Source organism: Nesoenas mayeri (assembly GCF_963082525.1).
Source record: "Nesoenas mayeri genome assembly, chromosome: 3".
Taxonomy (NCBI): domain Eukaryota; kingdom Metazoa; phylum Chordata; class Aves; order Columbiformes; family Columbidae; genus Nesoenas; species Nesoenas mayeri.
The window spans coordinates 104899268-104916440 of NC_137544.1; the positions used below are offsets into that span (position 1 = coordinate 104899268).

Here is a 17173-nt window from a genome sequence, read left to right on the forward strand (position 1 = left end):
AATGACATACAATCCCTAATCCTTTTGCCAAGGGGCTAATGGCAACAATGAGGAGTTTGATTCAATATATGTAGAATCTCATTTGACAAATAATTGAACAGATCTCCACTATGAAACCCTGGAAAATCACATGCTTCTACCTGAGTTTCCCTGAGAAAAATAACCCTCTTGATCTGCAAATTCTGCAAGACTGTACACAGATAAGAAAGTCTTAATGGGGTGAATGGAACATGTCCTAATACTTAGGCCAAAATCTAATTCATTAATATGTTTCTATGCTTGTGTGTGCATGCACACAGTATTGTAATAAAAGCAATGAAAACAATAGGCCCATGGCCACATGATGGTGCTTAGTCACTAACATCAATGAACAGCAGCCTTTCTGCACATCAACTCCATTTACAAGGAAATTGCTCAAGTACTCCAAGAAGGGCTTCTGCCAGAACTGTGCTGTGTAACACAGGCTTGTAGAAACACTACACAAACCCAGGTTTCCCACTATCATCTACTGTTACAGTGCTTTTATATGAAAGGCCTCAGGCTGGAGCCAGCCCTTTGATGGAGAGGCTTCAGTACTGATTCCCCCAGAGGAGTCTCCGTAGGAATGAGGCAAAACCCTTGAGAACCCGAAGGCAATTCCTGGCCACATGGGAACAACCTGTTTTTCCCACATAAGAGCACTTTGATCTCCCTGGGAGCCTGTTTCCTCCATGCTATCCTGGGTCATATCTAACTGGGGACATAGGAAGAAGCTGGAGCTAGACAAGGTGCAAAAAACATTATCTGAAGTAGTTCTTCATCAAGGGAAAAGAGGAATCTTCATCCCCAGCCACACCACTTGAAGAAGGAGGCTGAACAAGAAACGTGGTTTGAATAAAAAAACATGATGTTTTATTTAGAAGTTACTCTGTCTATTCCTTTGCTCTACTGCATTGCATATACTTACGATATTCTTCTGTCTGGCCTCCTCTATTGATGTAAATAAAATGGAACAGACAGTGTTTTTACAGCACACAAGGCTAGCAAAACCTTTTTTGTTTCCAGTAAAACACTTGGAAAAATACTACTGATAAGGGGCGGGAGGTAAAAAATGCTGAAGAGATCCCAAACCACAAAAATCATCATTTGGAAAAGTCATGTTGATGAAATACACCTAAAAATTTTTTAGAAATAAAATTAAATCCATCATTTCTCACTACTACCATTACTTTATTTGAGACTGAAAGAGATCTCAGACTTTGCAGCAGAAAGCATGGAAATCCATTGGTTTTATTTCATATATTAGATCTTCAATTCCATTAACATTCTACATTTTAGAGGAGTGTATATTATCTTGTAATTTTAAATAAGTATTGTCACTAGAAAGCACACAGCTCAATATGCAAAAGGACACAGAAGTACACAAACTTGAAGGCAGTCCCACAAGAGCAATTTAGGTTTCAGATTTACAGTTTTGTGTATATGTTAAATACTGAATTTAAAATTAAAAGACCTGCTATACTCTTTCTTCTGTCAGACTGAAAACAAAACATGTGGTTTTGGATTATTTTAATGGGAAAACGAAGACACAAATATAACGCATAGTGTGGAACAATATCAGAGCTCCCTCTGAAAGATGTTCTGTCTTGAACTTCCTGAAACCCCTAAGGTTTTGGCCTGGAGTACTGGACAGGAGTGTGTTTTTCTTACATACAGAAAGGTACACCATAGAGAAAGCAACCAGCAGTGCTAGCACACACCTCATTTTTCTACACAAAAGTAACAAGGTTTCAGTATACTCTTGGTATGATCTCTGCAGGCTCTGCAGGACAGCTGTGGTTAAGAAATTCCCCAGGTGAATCCCTTGTGCCCCATGGGAGCCTTTGGTGAGGACAGATTAGGCAGCAGCTAGGTAGTAGTGCTTTTAATTTGTGTTTCCCCTGGGGGATGAATTACTAGTAGCATTAAGTGAGTGCTGCAAAATAGCAGGCTCAGGACTTGTCTCTACAGGAGTAACACAAAGCCCCAGACCAGATGCTATGGTTTTATTGCTGGAGTAACTTTATTCTGATTTAGTTAATCCTAATCCATTTAAGCACTTTTTTTTTTTTCTTCTTTTTTCCTTTAAATGGTACTTTGTAATTTCTAATCAATTTTATATCTTTTTTTTCAGTTAAACTAACACAACTCTGTAAGCATGCAAGTCCCAAGAAGGCATAGGGAGCATACTCCATTTATTTATGAGACCTGTTAAAAGAGATTCATGCTACACAGTGGCTGCATTTCTGCTCCCTTTTTTCTTTGTGTGCTGCTAAGTGCAATTTAAGGACATTCTTCCAGTGAAGACTGAGAGGAGCAGAGAAACTCACGTTCACACAGATATGACCTGAATTCAACACACTCCTATCTCTCATCTAGTCCTGTGACTCTCCTAGATACATTTTGCCTCATCATTCAACCGTGCAGAAAGCCAGCAACAAGATGCATACTCTTATATCCTCCTCCTCCTTAAAGACGTGTAGATAGAGAATCATTAGGAGAGCTGAGATTTTTGCGTGACATGACTAGTTAGTAGGGTGCCAAAGGAGGAGAAGGAAGAACCCTATTAAACAGGGAAGAGTGCCGTTCAATGCCCCTAAGGAGGGTCACATTTAGTTAAAAATAAGGTGAAAAAACTCTATTAGAAGTGACTGGCAAGATCTTCCATTTATCCACAGATGAGGCTGGGGGCAGCCTCAGCTGGAGCAACCATGAGACGGTGGAGTTCAGAATCCTGGTGGAAGAAGGAGGACAGTAAGTAGGATTGCAGCCATGGACTTCAGCAGGGTGAACTTTGGCCTCTTCGGTGTCCTACTTGGAAGAATCCCATGAGATAGGGCTCTAGAACATAGGAGGGTCCAAGAGAGCTGGCTAATATTCGAACATCACTTCCTCCAAGCTCAAGACTGATGCATCCCTATGAGCAAGAAGTCAAGTAAAGGAAGTAGCAGGCCAGCATGGATGAATAAAGAGCTCCTGCTGAAACTCAGGTGGAAGAACAATTTTTATTTAGTGTGGAAAAAGGGAAGACCACCTGGGAGGAATATAAGGAGACTGTTAAAATATACAGGAATGTGGTGAGGAAGGGTAAGTGTCACTTGGAATTAAATCTGTCCAGGGATGTCAAGAACAACAAGAATGGCTTCTTCAAATACATCAGCAGGAAAAGGAAGGTTAGGGAAAATGTAGGTCCACTGCTCAATGAAGTGGGTGCCCTGGTGACAGATGATACAGAGGAGGCAGAGTTACTGAATGCCTTCTTCACTTCCATCTTTACCACTAAGACTGGCCCTCAGGTATCTCAGACCCTGGAGGTAAGAGAGAAAGTCTGCCAAAAGGAAGACTTCTCCTTGGTTGAGGAGGATCAGATTAGAGATTATTTAGGGAAACTGGACATCTGCAAATCCATGGGCCTTGATGGGATGCACCCATGAGTGCTGAGAGAGCTGGCAGATGTTTTTGCTAATCTGCTCTGCATCATCTTTGAAAGGTTGTGGAGAACAGGAGAGGTGCCTGAGGACTAGAAGAAAGACAACATCACCTCAGTCTTCAAAAAAGGCAAGAAATACAATCAAGGAAACTACAGGCCAGTCAGCTTCACCTCCAACCCTGGAAAGGTGATGGAACAGCTCATTTTGGATGTCAACTCCAAGCATGTGGAGGAAAAGAAGGTTATCAGCAGTAGACAGCATGGGTTCACCAAGGGAAAATAATGTTTTACGAATCTGATAGCCTTCTATGATGGTATGATTGGCTGGGTAGATGAGGCAAGACCAATGACTGTTGCCTACCCAGTAAGGCTTTTGATACCATCTCTTGCAACGTCTTCATAAGTAAGCTTGGAAAATGTGGGTTGGATGAGTGCAGAGTGAGATGGATCATGAACTGGCTGGATGGCAGAGCTCAGAGGGTTGTGATCAATAGTGCAGAGTCTAGTTGGAGGCCTCTAGTTAGTGGGGTTCACCTGGGGTCAGTACTGGGTCCAGTCTTGTTCAGCCTGTTCATCAATGACCCGAATGAAGAGACTAAGTGCACCTTCAGCAAGTTTGCTACCAAAGTTACCAAAGTGGGAGGAAGGGCTGACACACCAGAAGGCTGTGCTGCCATTCAGTAAGACCTGGACAGGCTGGAGGATTGGGTAGAGAACCTGATGAAATTCAGCAAGGGCAAGCTTAGAAATAACCTCAGGCACCAGTACAATTTAGGGGTAGACCTGCTGGAAAGCAGCACTGCAGAGAGGGACTTGGGAGTTCTGGTTTACAACAGGTTGGCCATGAGTCAACAATGTGCCCTTGTGACCAAGAAGGTCAATGGTATCCTGGGGTGCATCAGGAAAAATGTGACCAGCAGGTCAAGGGACTCTGCTCTGGTGAGGCCACATATGGAGTACTGTGTCCAGTTCTGGGCTTCCCAGTTTAATGAAGACAAGGAATTACTGGAGAGAGTTCAGCGGATAGCTATGAGGATAATTAGGGGTCTGGAGCATCTTTCTTATGAGGAAAGACTGAGAGAGCTGAGTCTGAGAAGAGAGGGCTGAGAGGGGATCTTATGCTTACAAATGTCTCAAGGGCAGGTGTCAAGAGGATGGGACCAGCCTCTGTTTAGTGGTGCTCAATGATAGGATGAGAGGCAACAGGTACAGACTGAAGCATAAGAGGTTCCATCTGAATATGAGGAGAAAATTCTTTATTTTGAGGGTTCCAGAACACTGGAACAGGCTGCCCAGAGATGTTGTGGAGTCTCCTTCTCTGGAGACATTCAAAACCCTCCTGGATGTGTTTCTGTGTGATCTAGGTGAACCTGCTTTAGCAGTGGGGTTGTACTAGATGATCTCAAGAGGTTTCTTCCAACCCAAACCATTCTGTAATTCTGTGAGGCACAGCAAAGCCAAAGCCATCCAGCCTTCCTATAGTGCCCCACAATGGAGCATCGTCACCCACTTAGACATCAGCTCCATTGCAGAGCCATTTTAAAGTCTGGCCAAAAGAGGCTGCTGCCAAAAGCCAGCTGTAGTTGCTCTAGCTTGCAATGAATCACCATCTCCTGAGGGCACAGGCTGAGATCACAGTCTCATGATATGCAAGCCATCAACCTACCTGTGTGAAAATAAACCTTTCAACACACATGTGTGGACAGGATATGAACAAGTGACCTAGAAATTTGAGGTGTTTCAACCCTCCTCCTCAGTCATTCTTCTGCCACATGAAGCTTGTTGTGACATATTTTGTGTGGGTCGTATGGTGGGGGATGTGGAGAACAACCCAAAGTCTACTTTGTCATTTAGTCCTAAAATTATGCATAATTCACCCAACAGAGAAATAAAAGAACAAAATGACTATGAAAGAGGAAAATGTGGTAGCAAGGGTAAAACTTTTTTGCTACATATTGTATCTTCATTTGAATTCCAGAATAAATCTGAATGAATTATATTTTTTAATTTGTTTAACTATGCTAATAGTCACCATGCACTAGTGGTTTTAGCAGTGTTTTCTCTTTATGTGTATGACTCAAGAATTACCATAGCAACTTGCTTCCTAATTAGCCTACAGTTACTAACAATCAATACGATCAGACAAGGTCAGTGCTGGAGTAAACTCTATAGCTTATTTGAAAAGGCTCCTGAGAGTCAATAATGGCAAGAAGAAGAGGAGCAGGCTCCTGGACAATCTTCTCTAAAGGATGGTAACTGTTCTGCAATTACTCACTCTTCTATGAACAAAAGAGGCCACGGCAAATGAGAGCTTTGCCACTCACCCAGATTGCAGAAAGCTTTCAGCCTACTAACAAATTCACAAAACGTGGAGAACAGAAGCATCCTTAGATCTGCATATAAAAAGAGACCTTACTCTCACATTTCTGGGACTGATGTTGACTACACACCGTCACAATCAAGAATAAATATGTTATAGTTTTTATCAATGTAGCTACATCTACAATCAATCTTGCTGTGTGGGAGTGATCCCTGAAACCTCAAATAAGGTGAGACTGGACAGTTCATGGGAGATGCTCCCTGGGATTTAAGCCTGTGCAGCGCTTAGCTGAGATCCCATTAGGAAGTCCTCCCTCCAGAGACCTGAGCAATTGCCCATTGGTGGCACTAATTTCCCCTCATTTTTACAGCCTGTTCCATTAACCTGTTATCTATTACCCTGAAAGCACAGTGCATGGCAGCACAGTAGGATGAAGACATAATGTGCTATTCAGAGGTACTCTGAATCCTGGCAATACGAAACAGGCTCTGGTACTCATCAGTAGCAACAGATGAAAGCTCATGAAAAGCCGCTTGCTAGCACGTTTAAGTCTGCTACCAAGTAACACAGGCAAAACCAAGCTTATTTTAAAATAAACAGTGTGCGTTGTCGATTATGCCCAAGCACGTGGCTGTCACATATGAACTGTGTTCTATTTACTTGCCTCTGTAAAAATGTACTGCCTCTTGTGTCTCTCCCCTGTTCCCTGCTGGAGGTTACGTGTCCACTAGACCTGTGCTTTCGACCTCTGCTCATCCCAGCTCGCAGTGCCGGGTGCCCAAACAGCGGGCTGGGCTTGGGGAATGGAGGAATCACGACACAGTACACAGGGAAAATGTAATGATGAGACAGTCTGGATAGTGCCGTACGATGGCACTTCAGGCCTAGAGGTTTGAAGCAATATGTCTAGATCTTCCTCTGTACAAAATGCCCCAAAGAAGGAAAAAATGAATTTCAAACTCAAAAAAGACATTTTCTATCAGAATATGAACTAGGACAAATAACTTAAAGCAGAAAAAATGCAAAGGAAATTGGTTAGATGGAAGGGAATGAAGAAGACTTTATACCCACTCTTCCCTGACATTCAGTGCCTTTGGAGGAGGTTTGGAGTTCCTCAGTGACTTATTTTGAGTTGCAGTAAGCTCTGACCAGACCTCCTGCAAAACCCCATTCACCACCTCTGGGCTGCTCCCTGCTCCCCAACACAGTCTCAGAGTGGCACATATTCTTCTCTGGCCTGCAAACCTGCTGCCACTTGTAGCACCTCACAGTTGCTCCCCTCTGAACATGCTCATTAGCCCACAAAGGCAGTACCCAGTCCCACTTCCTCCAGGGAGCTCTAATGCTGCCAGTTTTCCTAAAGAGCATTAGCTAATTGCCAACAGAAGTAATAAATAAGGAAATCCTTTTCACCATATTGTGCTTGCCCCTTCTCACAGCACAGATGGGAAAAGCCAAAATCTTAAAAATCCAGCACACAAGCATTAAAAACATGGAAAATAAAGCTGGGAAACATTTCATCATAAAATCTTATTCAAAATAAAAGATAAGATTGATGAAAGGATTAGGCATGTCTAATGAGAACCTTCACTTCGTAATTACAGTAGAAAGGATGAACGTTTCCAGATACAGATTTAAATCTTTATGTTCTTGAGCAGACAAGCAAGACAACAAATGATCCTTCCAAATAACAAAGACTAGTTTAATTCAGTCCACAAGTGAAATTCTGCATTATTCCTTGTTTTATTGGAAAAACTTAACAGCACAAAGGCAACACTGAGAGACCATTCTAAGAGTTTGTGTTGAACAGGCTGTTATTTATTAGGTGCATTCCTCCTCAGAGGAGGAGAACACCCTATGAGACGGACAAAATAAATTCTCCATATTGATTAGCTGTTCCATAACTGTTCCAGAAATGTTCACTTGAATGTCCTCCTTCAACAACTGGAACCAGCAGCTCTCATGGATGAGGTCCTGAACCAGGAGAGCCACCAACCTGTCCCTCTTCTCAGCTTCTAATCCTTTGCTGACTGCATTGGCAAATGCACAGACACCAACAGTTTTTCAGCAGTCTGCATTTATCTCACAATCACTTGTTATTTCCATCTGTGGTGTTGGCTCCCCAAGCACTTGAAACATTTTATGGCTTAGTATCTGTCTTCCATTCTAAATTCAAGCAATTTAAGTCTTTTCCAGACTACTCTATATGTATATACACACATATGCATGTATGCATGTATGTATATGCACATACACATTCTACCATGCAGTAAGCAGTTAACTCACAGAGGGTACACCACTCTTATTTGCTAAGAATCAAGCACATATCTGGAGCTCTTCATCAAAAACATGTTCCTGCTTGAGAAATCAAAACAATTACTGACATTATTTTGTGACCAAATTGTTCTTGGCTTGATCACAAAACAAACAATGGGCACAACAAATCTCTAGTTTTACACCTGGGATGGATTTGGGCCAGCAGTGTCTTTGATAGAAAAATCAAAATGCAGCTCACTAATAATGATAAAATGCTAAACTGCCTCTCCACTGAGCAAAGCAGCCATCAAAATAATGATTAAATCCACATCAATCATTTCGCATAATAAAAATAAAGGCCATGGAGTAATAATGTCAGAGAATCAACATCTCCTGCTTAGAAAATAAATGTCTTGACTTCATCTCAACATTTGTTTCCCATAAATGCTGAGGTTTGTACTAGCATTTGTATAGAGACAGGAAACAATTCTTCATTGCAACATGCCAATTCCACTAACATTATTTCTAAAATAAACAGAAAAGCTGAATAAAATTAATATGGGAAGGTGTTTCTGAAATCCTCCTGAAATTGAATTACCATTTCCAATCTGGTGCCAGCCTTCCTCCTTCTAACAAACAATATTTAGTAGCAGCAACAATAAATATTGAAGAAAATCCCATTTAGAGCAAATCGGGCACAATTTCAAGTAGGTCATACATTTTGCACTCAGTCACTGGTACAGATAGATATACACAGAAGATTAATAGAAAAAAAAAATCCTATAAAACCCCATTTTCTCAAGAAAAAAAGAACTTTCCCTTCTAATTATTATTATTATTATTATTATTATTTTTCCTCCATATTAAAGCAAAGGCAGAAGATAGATGTATTCAATGCCCCTTGGGATATGCTGTCACCTGAATTCCCACCGACTCACACCAGCACAGCACCACAGTGCATCGGGAGACGCGGACCCTAACTAGCCTGCTTGGCAGGTGGTGGAGGTGAAGGTGTTATATATTTGAGCTGAACAACCAAGTGAAGTGCAAGCACTGTAATTCTGAATGCATGTGTTTCCTCTCAGAATTGTTTTGTTATTCGATTTTACACAAGAAAGCAGACTTTTTTTTTTTTTTAAGAAAGAAGCTCTTTCAAAATAATCCTCTTACAACTCTTAAAAAAATTGTTGACTTTACTGCTACTTAAATGATTTTGTTTTAATCTTGTGTTTTCAATTCCCTGCATTTTCAAGTCAATACATTTTATTTTACATTCTTTCCAGAAATTTCGGTGTTAATATCTAATTAATATACAATTTTTATTTTTTACATTTTTTTAGGGATATTAGAACCAAATATCCTCATTTTAACAAGAAAAAGGTAATTATTTTAATCAGAGCCATATTCTGAAACACCATGAGAAGAAACAACTTTTGCCTTGTATGACCTATGAATTACATTTGAAAACGTAAAACCTAATTAGAATCACCAATTATGAGTTCTGATTTCATTTTCTGATATACATATATAAGTTTAATAAATGTATTGTTCACCCAGCATAAGAACTGGTTTATGTTTCTTAGCAAAGGTGTACTTTTATATTTATAAAGTAATTTAGAATGTCACTGATTCTACTTTGAAATTACAAAAAATCTCAAAATAAACCACAACTTAAAACTTCCTTTACTTCAAACTAGAGTGAAGCTCTTGGAAGGAAGAGATAGAACCTGAAGAAGTGAAGTGGCACTTTTTTTAGGAAAAAAATTTGACTGGGCCGGCAGCCATCTTACATTTTACAAAACCAGTTCTGGCTCCTCTTGAAACAAGAAAATCACTCCAAAGCCCTTGAGATTAATCTCAGAAATTTGGCCAGTTAGCAAACACATCAGACTCTTCAGTATGCATAAAACGTATCCCGCAGGAGAAAAGAAGAAAGATTATAGTATTAATTCTGCACCACAGGATGACTGTCAATTCTGAGGCTCCCTGCTACATTTGCGAGTTGCAATAATCAGCCTCATGCTTCTGATGCAAGGACCTGGAGTGAGGCTGCCTTCCAAAACTGAATGGAGAAAGTAAATACCTCTGCATGAACAGCCACAGCATGCCAAACCTGAAGTCCATCCAGCCCACGTGTCTTGCTCTGATGGTGGTAGGGGAGGCCAGTGCAAGGGCAGGGCAGGCCTATTGATAAAGCTCCTCTAAATACTCAGTCAACTTTTTTTTGTGATTTACAGCTCAAGGCTTTGTGTTTAGTATGTAAGTAGGCGAGACACATTTTCTTCCCCTGATTTTATGAGGAAGATTCTTGATATCAACAAGGTCCTGAAGCAGAGTTCCCTTGCTGAACCATGCATTGTGTGAAGAAGTATCGCCTTCAGTTTTTTTGATTTATCACTTACTAGTTTTATCTGAAATCCTGTTCTCTGGTAATAGCATTGGGAAGGGCATGAATAGTCATTGCTGTCCACCTTCCCCATACTAAACCTGACTGTACAGACCACATCAATATCACCTGTCAAAGGTCTTCCATCCAGACGGAGGAGTCTTGTCCTGCTCCATTATTCCTCTGGTGGAAAGCAGTATGTATTCATCTGGGTGGATAGTTCCCATTTTTTTCCCCATGATTTTTAAAATAATTCCTAACATTTCCATTTGGAGACATTTTTTGATCATGGTGTTAAGACATTTTCTTTTCAAAAATGTTCATTTGACCCTCAAATCTCATTTTGAATTAATGGGACTAATTCAGAGCCCACACTGAGATACACAAAAGAGCTACGTTCATTTAAGCCTGCACTTAATTGTATCGGGTTTGTTTGTGTAGAGGAAGGCAGAAGAACATTGAGTCAAAGTTTCCTCCTAAAGAAGAGTGGGAACTCACACAAACATTTGCCCACTTTTCATCTTTTATGAATTCAGGTAATGAGCAGTGAGTTGCTGATGTGGATAATAAATGTCTACTTCACATTGTTGTGATTGCACAGTAACTGTGAGCTGAAGATCTCTTCCACAGATAAGATTTGGCAGGCAAAAGGAGAATGCCAGATGATGGTGTAGGGAAACATTTATAGATTATAATAAAACCACCTAGTCTTTGTTCATTACTAATTACATTTAGAACATGCTGCATAGCTTCTACTTGCAGGAAATGAATTAAGAACACACCAGGCTTCCTATGTATTCATACCAAACATTTTAGCTTGCTATCCAAGGGATGATATTTGCAAAGGCTGTAGAAGGGTCATCTGAAGTGATTCCAGTCCTTTGAGAAAAAGATGTACCCAAGCTGCTTATGGCCATATGGACATACAGCAGCACAAAGCAGTGCTTTGCCCAACTCCTCCACTGACAACGTCTTAGGGAACACCTTGGAGAAGCTTGGATAGCTGTTTGCATTTCAAATCCCATTTGTGGCAACCCATTTCAAAGGGCAGAGTGTAGCAATGGGCAAATTTAGACTGGCACTCTGGATGCTGTTGGGCTAAGGAATGTGTATGGCACATATAGCAGAGAATGAACTTTCTTGCATGATTTTACTGCTGAACCAGAGGCTTGAAGTGCAAACAACCCCTCTAGTATAGAAAAGAGCCAGTTCAAAACCACTGACCTCTATCAAACATGGACAGTCAGGAGAGACATGAGCATTTTGGACCTGGTGAGTCCACCCAGAGGAACCAGGAAGCCTCCTGTGGTTGCTCAGTGTCCAACAACCAGCCCGCAGTGCCTGGGCAGCCTTTAGTGCCTGCTGGCTTACATAGGGTTAGACCAGGCAGACAGAGAGTGAGGAAAGTCCTCTATCATAACAGTGGCTCCATTAAAACATTTATTCTTTGTTATGTCAGCCTGAACTTTGAATTTCTTTGCTAGTGCTGGTTACTTGCCTTAATGTTTTTGAACTGTAGTCTTCTATTCCCTGAGAGAAAATGCATACTTAGACTAATTTAAATGCATTAAGTAGCATACTTATTTTCATGTCCTGCCCTTAAGATGCAGAATGTTACACATAACTTCCTATAATGTAAATTAGAATTTAATATCCATGGAGTTGCACCTTAAGAATAGGCCCTGGAGTATTTATTACCGAAGTATGATTGTTACCTGATAGAGTACATATTTTTGTACACAGAATGCACCATGCCCCCCTTTCACCTTAGGGATGTAAATAAATATTTTTGTAAACCTGCACTATTTAACTTATCTATCACAGCAGATCCTGCAAATCCATATTTTGCTTCTTGCAAAAAAAAAAAAAAGCAGACTTATCCAAATGATGCAACCAAAGATAGAAAGTATCTCCTGCCTAGAACCATTTCCCAAATGTCTTGGTTACACTGAATCCCAACCATTTTCTCAAAATAAATTTAATTATCTTATTTAATCACATCCTTTTCCTACTAAATGAGGCATCATGTGATACAATGTGCAAGAAAAATTGGAGAAGCTGCAAAATACTGACCAGCTTTCTTGGTAGTAGAAGGCACAGACTGCTCATCCTTAGATGATGATGGGATTACTACTTCTCCCTCTTCCTTCCTGTATTTTTGGGCCATATCCTGCCACGTGTTACAGAATCACATGCTGGAGCTGAAAGAAACTGCTTTCAGGAGCACATGGGATGATGGACATCCCTTAGCTATTTGCTATCCCAGGCAGCTTTGATGGCTACTTCTGAAGAGGTCTGGATAGTGAATCTGCCAATCTGCCAGGTTGCTAAAACTTGCTAAATAAAGTGAAGACTTGCCACTATGCCAAATTCTCCTGATGAGATTTTTACAGTCAAACCAATAATCTTGCTCCTTCCCCACTCATAGGAAGAGAGACGTGCCTTGAAATAGCAATGTATTTTAGCACATGCCTCAAAATATTGTATTGATCAGTCTCCAATGTCCTTAAAGTACCACAACTCAGTTTAGATGAAACATAAAATGTAAGTCAGTCTGATCTAAGTCAAAGTAAAGTGTGACCTGCTTTTTAGCATACAGAGGCAAACAGGATAGGTTTTAGCATCATATATCAGGTTGACTGTTGTATATGAAATAAGCTGGTGCTCATGTATCTAGGTCACAGACCAGCAGCTTTTCTTCATGTGAACTGTCACTGGATCAACAGTCTTAGCAAGAAAAACATAAAAGCTTGGATGAACTGAGTGATTAAGTAAATACATGATTCAAAGCTATTTTCTCTCGAAATTCATGATGTAACTATAGACAGCTGGTGCGCGTATTCCTACTGTCTTCCACAGACAGAAGACTTCAGTTTCCAGGAGGGTCAACTCTGTCAGATTCCCTCAACCCAAAAAGTTTTAACTTTCCAGGATTTTCAGAGCTTATCAAGGATTTAGCTCACCAAGCTCTGTTAACCACAACATGGTTCATGTTTTTAAAATGTATCTTTGCCAAAATATGTTAAAGAAATGTCCTTCTCCTATTACTCCAAAACACAAAACAAGGACAATAATGGTGGGACTTTTTTGTCGTGATATCTACTAGTTCGAGAAATGCTTCATCCAAGTGGCTGGATTTCCTTGGGCCACACACAGTTTAGAGAGTGAATGATGAAACAAAGCATTATGTTTTAGTTTAAACTCTTGAAAAGAATAAATAACTGATGATGAATTTTCAAGTGGACTGTGCCTCAGGATACAAATGTGAAGCCTCTTCGGCTTGCATTGGGTAAAACAATCAGACCAAACTGCCTGTAAATACAAAGCCCTGATCAGGTCTTGTTAGACCAACGTTTGCAGATCTAGTTTGCTACCTTGTAGTAACAAGAGGCAACTTAACAAGAGAAAAAGAGAGGCATAATATTGCGTTGGACAGTCTCTCCTCCAAATTAAGCACTTTTAGTGCAGGGTGAAGATGACAGAGCAGCTGTAGAGCATGTTTGATTGATTTTTGCCTGATATGTGCCCACATGGCACTGCTTCTTACTTTAGTAACTGAAGCATTAATTAGTTCTGGGAATGTAAACAGGTTGGTTAAACAGAAGTCCAGATGAGCTGCCATATTCCAGTTGTATAAGACTTAGAAGCGGGCTAACCATGTTTTGAGAATAACTAATCTGCTGAATAACTATTTGTTAAATTAACATGAAGTCAGAGCTGTTAAAAAGTTGGAGACCAACTAGTAATAAGCTGGTTAGGCTGTTCCTCAGGTCTGTGGGTTTCTGAAGTAGTTTTCTATAAGAATATTCAAGTTGCACCTTTAGTAGGAGAAAGCTCAGATGACTACAGCCTGTCAGTTTATTCCATAACTTTAAACATTTCATCTAAGAAGCAAAGAAGTTCTTTCTGCTAGATCATATGTTAGGAAAGTTGTTTCTCTGCATGAAAGTCTGCAGAATTGACATTTCATGGTTTTCCAGTAACTTAAAGAATTTAGATGGGTGACAAGCTAGAGATGGGCTCTCATTATTTCAAAAATTCAGAATGGCTAAAGCATTCCAGTGACAATTTTATTCTTCTCCCCATGTGTGTATTTGGCCAAAATTGATGAAAAATAAAAGATTTTGGCTTGGTATCTAAAACTGGACATTCACAAGGGAGTTCAGATCAGGTAGTCCATGATGATATTTCCAGGTCACACTACGGTTTTTCCATTAGGAGTCGTGGTCACTGCTGTGCATTTTGAAAAGTCCTTTGACAGTCCAAATGGAAAACAAACAGGATCTTTCCTGACTACCATGACTGAGTCTGACTGGAAGTATCAGACTAGAAGTATTTGATATTTTGTGGCAAAGGACATTTGTTCAAAGCTCTCAACTACTCAGGTGCTTAAGAAGAAACTAAAATGTATCCAGAAAGCAGGAACACTGGAAAATGTTATTGAATGATTTTTCTTTCAAAACTAGAAATTTTTGGTCATTGCATTCGAAAGTTTTCCTTCACTTTTAATGTAAATACAAGAGAACTGAGATTCTCATGGAGGACTCATCTCTGGTTTAACTTGTATTGAAACAGCTCATCCTAAATGGATGATGCCAAAGACCATGATTCCCTGAAACTTTTGTGCTTTAAAACCTACCCCTTTCTCAGAAACACAGTTAGAAATGATCTAGTAATGATTAAAATAATGTGTACAGATATGTTGGACTATATAAGATACTGGTTTTCTTCCGTAATACACTCGGGAAATTTTGTCACTCTCTTTATCTTTAGTCCATTTAGCTCTAGGTGAGTACATACATATACTTACACTGAAGTATCTCATTTGTATACTTCAGGCTATCCACATTTTACCATATGGAGGTATCACATTATTATTAGATGTTTTCCTTAAATAGACTACAGTTTACTTTAATCTTCTTTCTGTGCATGATCTTGCAAGATTAAAAAGGCTTTCATATAAAGGCTGTGTTTTTATATGCAAATCTATCATTTGATTACACATTTTTGTCCCTACATTATCATGAATATTTCTGATGAATGTTTTATGGGTTAGGTTTAGGATTTGTGAGCTATTTCAAATTTTATCTGTTTACCATGTCATCTGCAAATACCGAAAATTTGTTGATGTTTATTGGTCTCATTTACATATTTATCACAATCGTATTTTCAAGGATGTTTTGCTATAAACTATATCTCCATTTCTCCTCCATGTACTAATAGTACATAGATACATTTTCAAACCAAGCTAATTTCCATAAATACTTTTTTTGGTTGTCAGTAAATCACCACTTAGAGACATCCTATTCACTGCAACTGCTACCTTCATACGTATCTGACATATGGTTTCTGAGTAATTAAAGATAATAGGAGAAGTTTACAATGCACTTTTGCAACCCACTTCATAGTCCACAAAGCTCAATGATTTTCCACAAGAACTAGGCTACAATAAAACCTGCGGGACTGGGGAGAAGCAAGTGTCAACAAAAGGTGTGGACAAAGAGCTGATCTTATTCCTCACTGGTAACTCTTGGCCACAAAACAAACAAACCAAGCAAAACCAAAACAAAACAACCAAACCAACAATAACAACAAAAACCCAAACCAATCAACCAACCAAAACTCTACAAAACCAAACCCAAACCAAACTGAAACAAAACCAACAAACTTTGTTTTCTCAAGAAAAATGACTGCTCACTGTGGTGCTTGGTGGGGTTACGAGGGTCCAGATCCATGAGTGGGATACAGCAACTAGAGGCTTTTTAGTGTGTACCATGTGCCAATAGAAGACTCTTGAGCCTACGGCAATGCCCTGAAATGGATCTCACGCTTCAGAAAAAGTCAGATGCCATGTGAGCTTTACCACTTGCTGCTGACCAGCAGCTCTTCAATCCTTCTTGCACATTCACTGCTTGTTCTTCATCCATCCATACTTCCATAGGTTCAAAGTCCTTGTCCTTTCCTCACCATACCTTCTGGTGTATTCACCTTATTGCTAAATTCTTTACTTATGCAAGAGTATGAAGGAAAAGGGTAGAAATGATGTAGAGAAATGTCAGCAATCAAGTCCTTTTTAGTTTTGCCATTATACTCAGAGCACTAAAAAAGGCACTGATGTTAAAATACTTTTTCCCACTCAGAATTGCCTTGGATGAATAGCCTGTTAGTGACCCTCTCCTGTCACGGTACAAGTCCTGGGTGTGCTTCTGAACAAAATACTGTGATTTCCTTATACACAAAATAATTCAGAAGAAGTGTACATGTCCCTGAATTGGACAGTGACATTTATAATTTCTGGTGCTAGCACCAGTTAACGGATGAATTTTATGTGACTAAAGTATAGTAGGAAACACTTTACTAAGGATTTTTCCTTCTAGTGATGGAGGGCTGCAATACATTCACAATAGTATACTAATGAATGCATGATACATCTGTTCATCAAAGGTGCTCATCATTACATCTCCAGGCTAAAATTCACAGATATTAAATGCTTACACCCTTTATGTGCTAAGATCTTCAGGCCTATCACCATTAAGAAACTTCTGTCACACATCATGCTAGCCGACTCTGAACATACAAACAACAATCTTACTTCTTCATTAGTGAAAAAAGATTTAGCTGCCCTTTTACCAACAGCAGCACTTTCCTCCCTGATCTTCCACTGACTTATTAAGGTCTATTATGAAGTTCTCAAAATAATCATTTTTCTGTGATCTTTTGTTATGGCACTTTATTTATTAATTGCAACGAGACTCCATGCTGA

At 39.7% G+C, this 17173-nt stretch overlaps 1 protein-coding gene across 1 annotated transcript in view; it reads right to left on the minus strand.

Annotated features, from left to right (window-relative positions):
• Positions 1–17173, minus strand: part of FSHR (follicle stimulating hormone receptor) — a gene marked incomplete at both ends in the record, with an annotated part of 82946 nt that overhangs the window by 34288 nt on the left and 31485 nt on the right. The window lies entirely within an intron of this gene.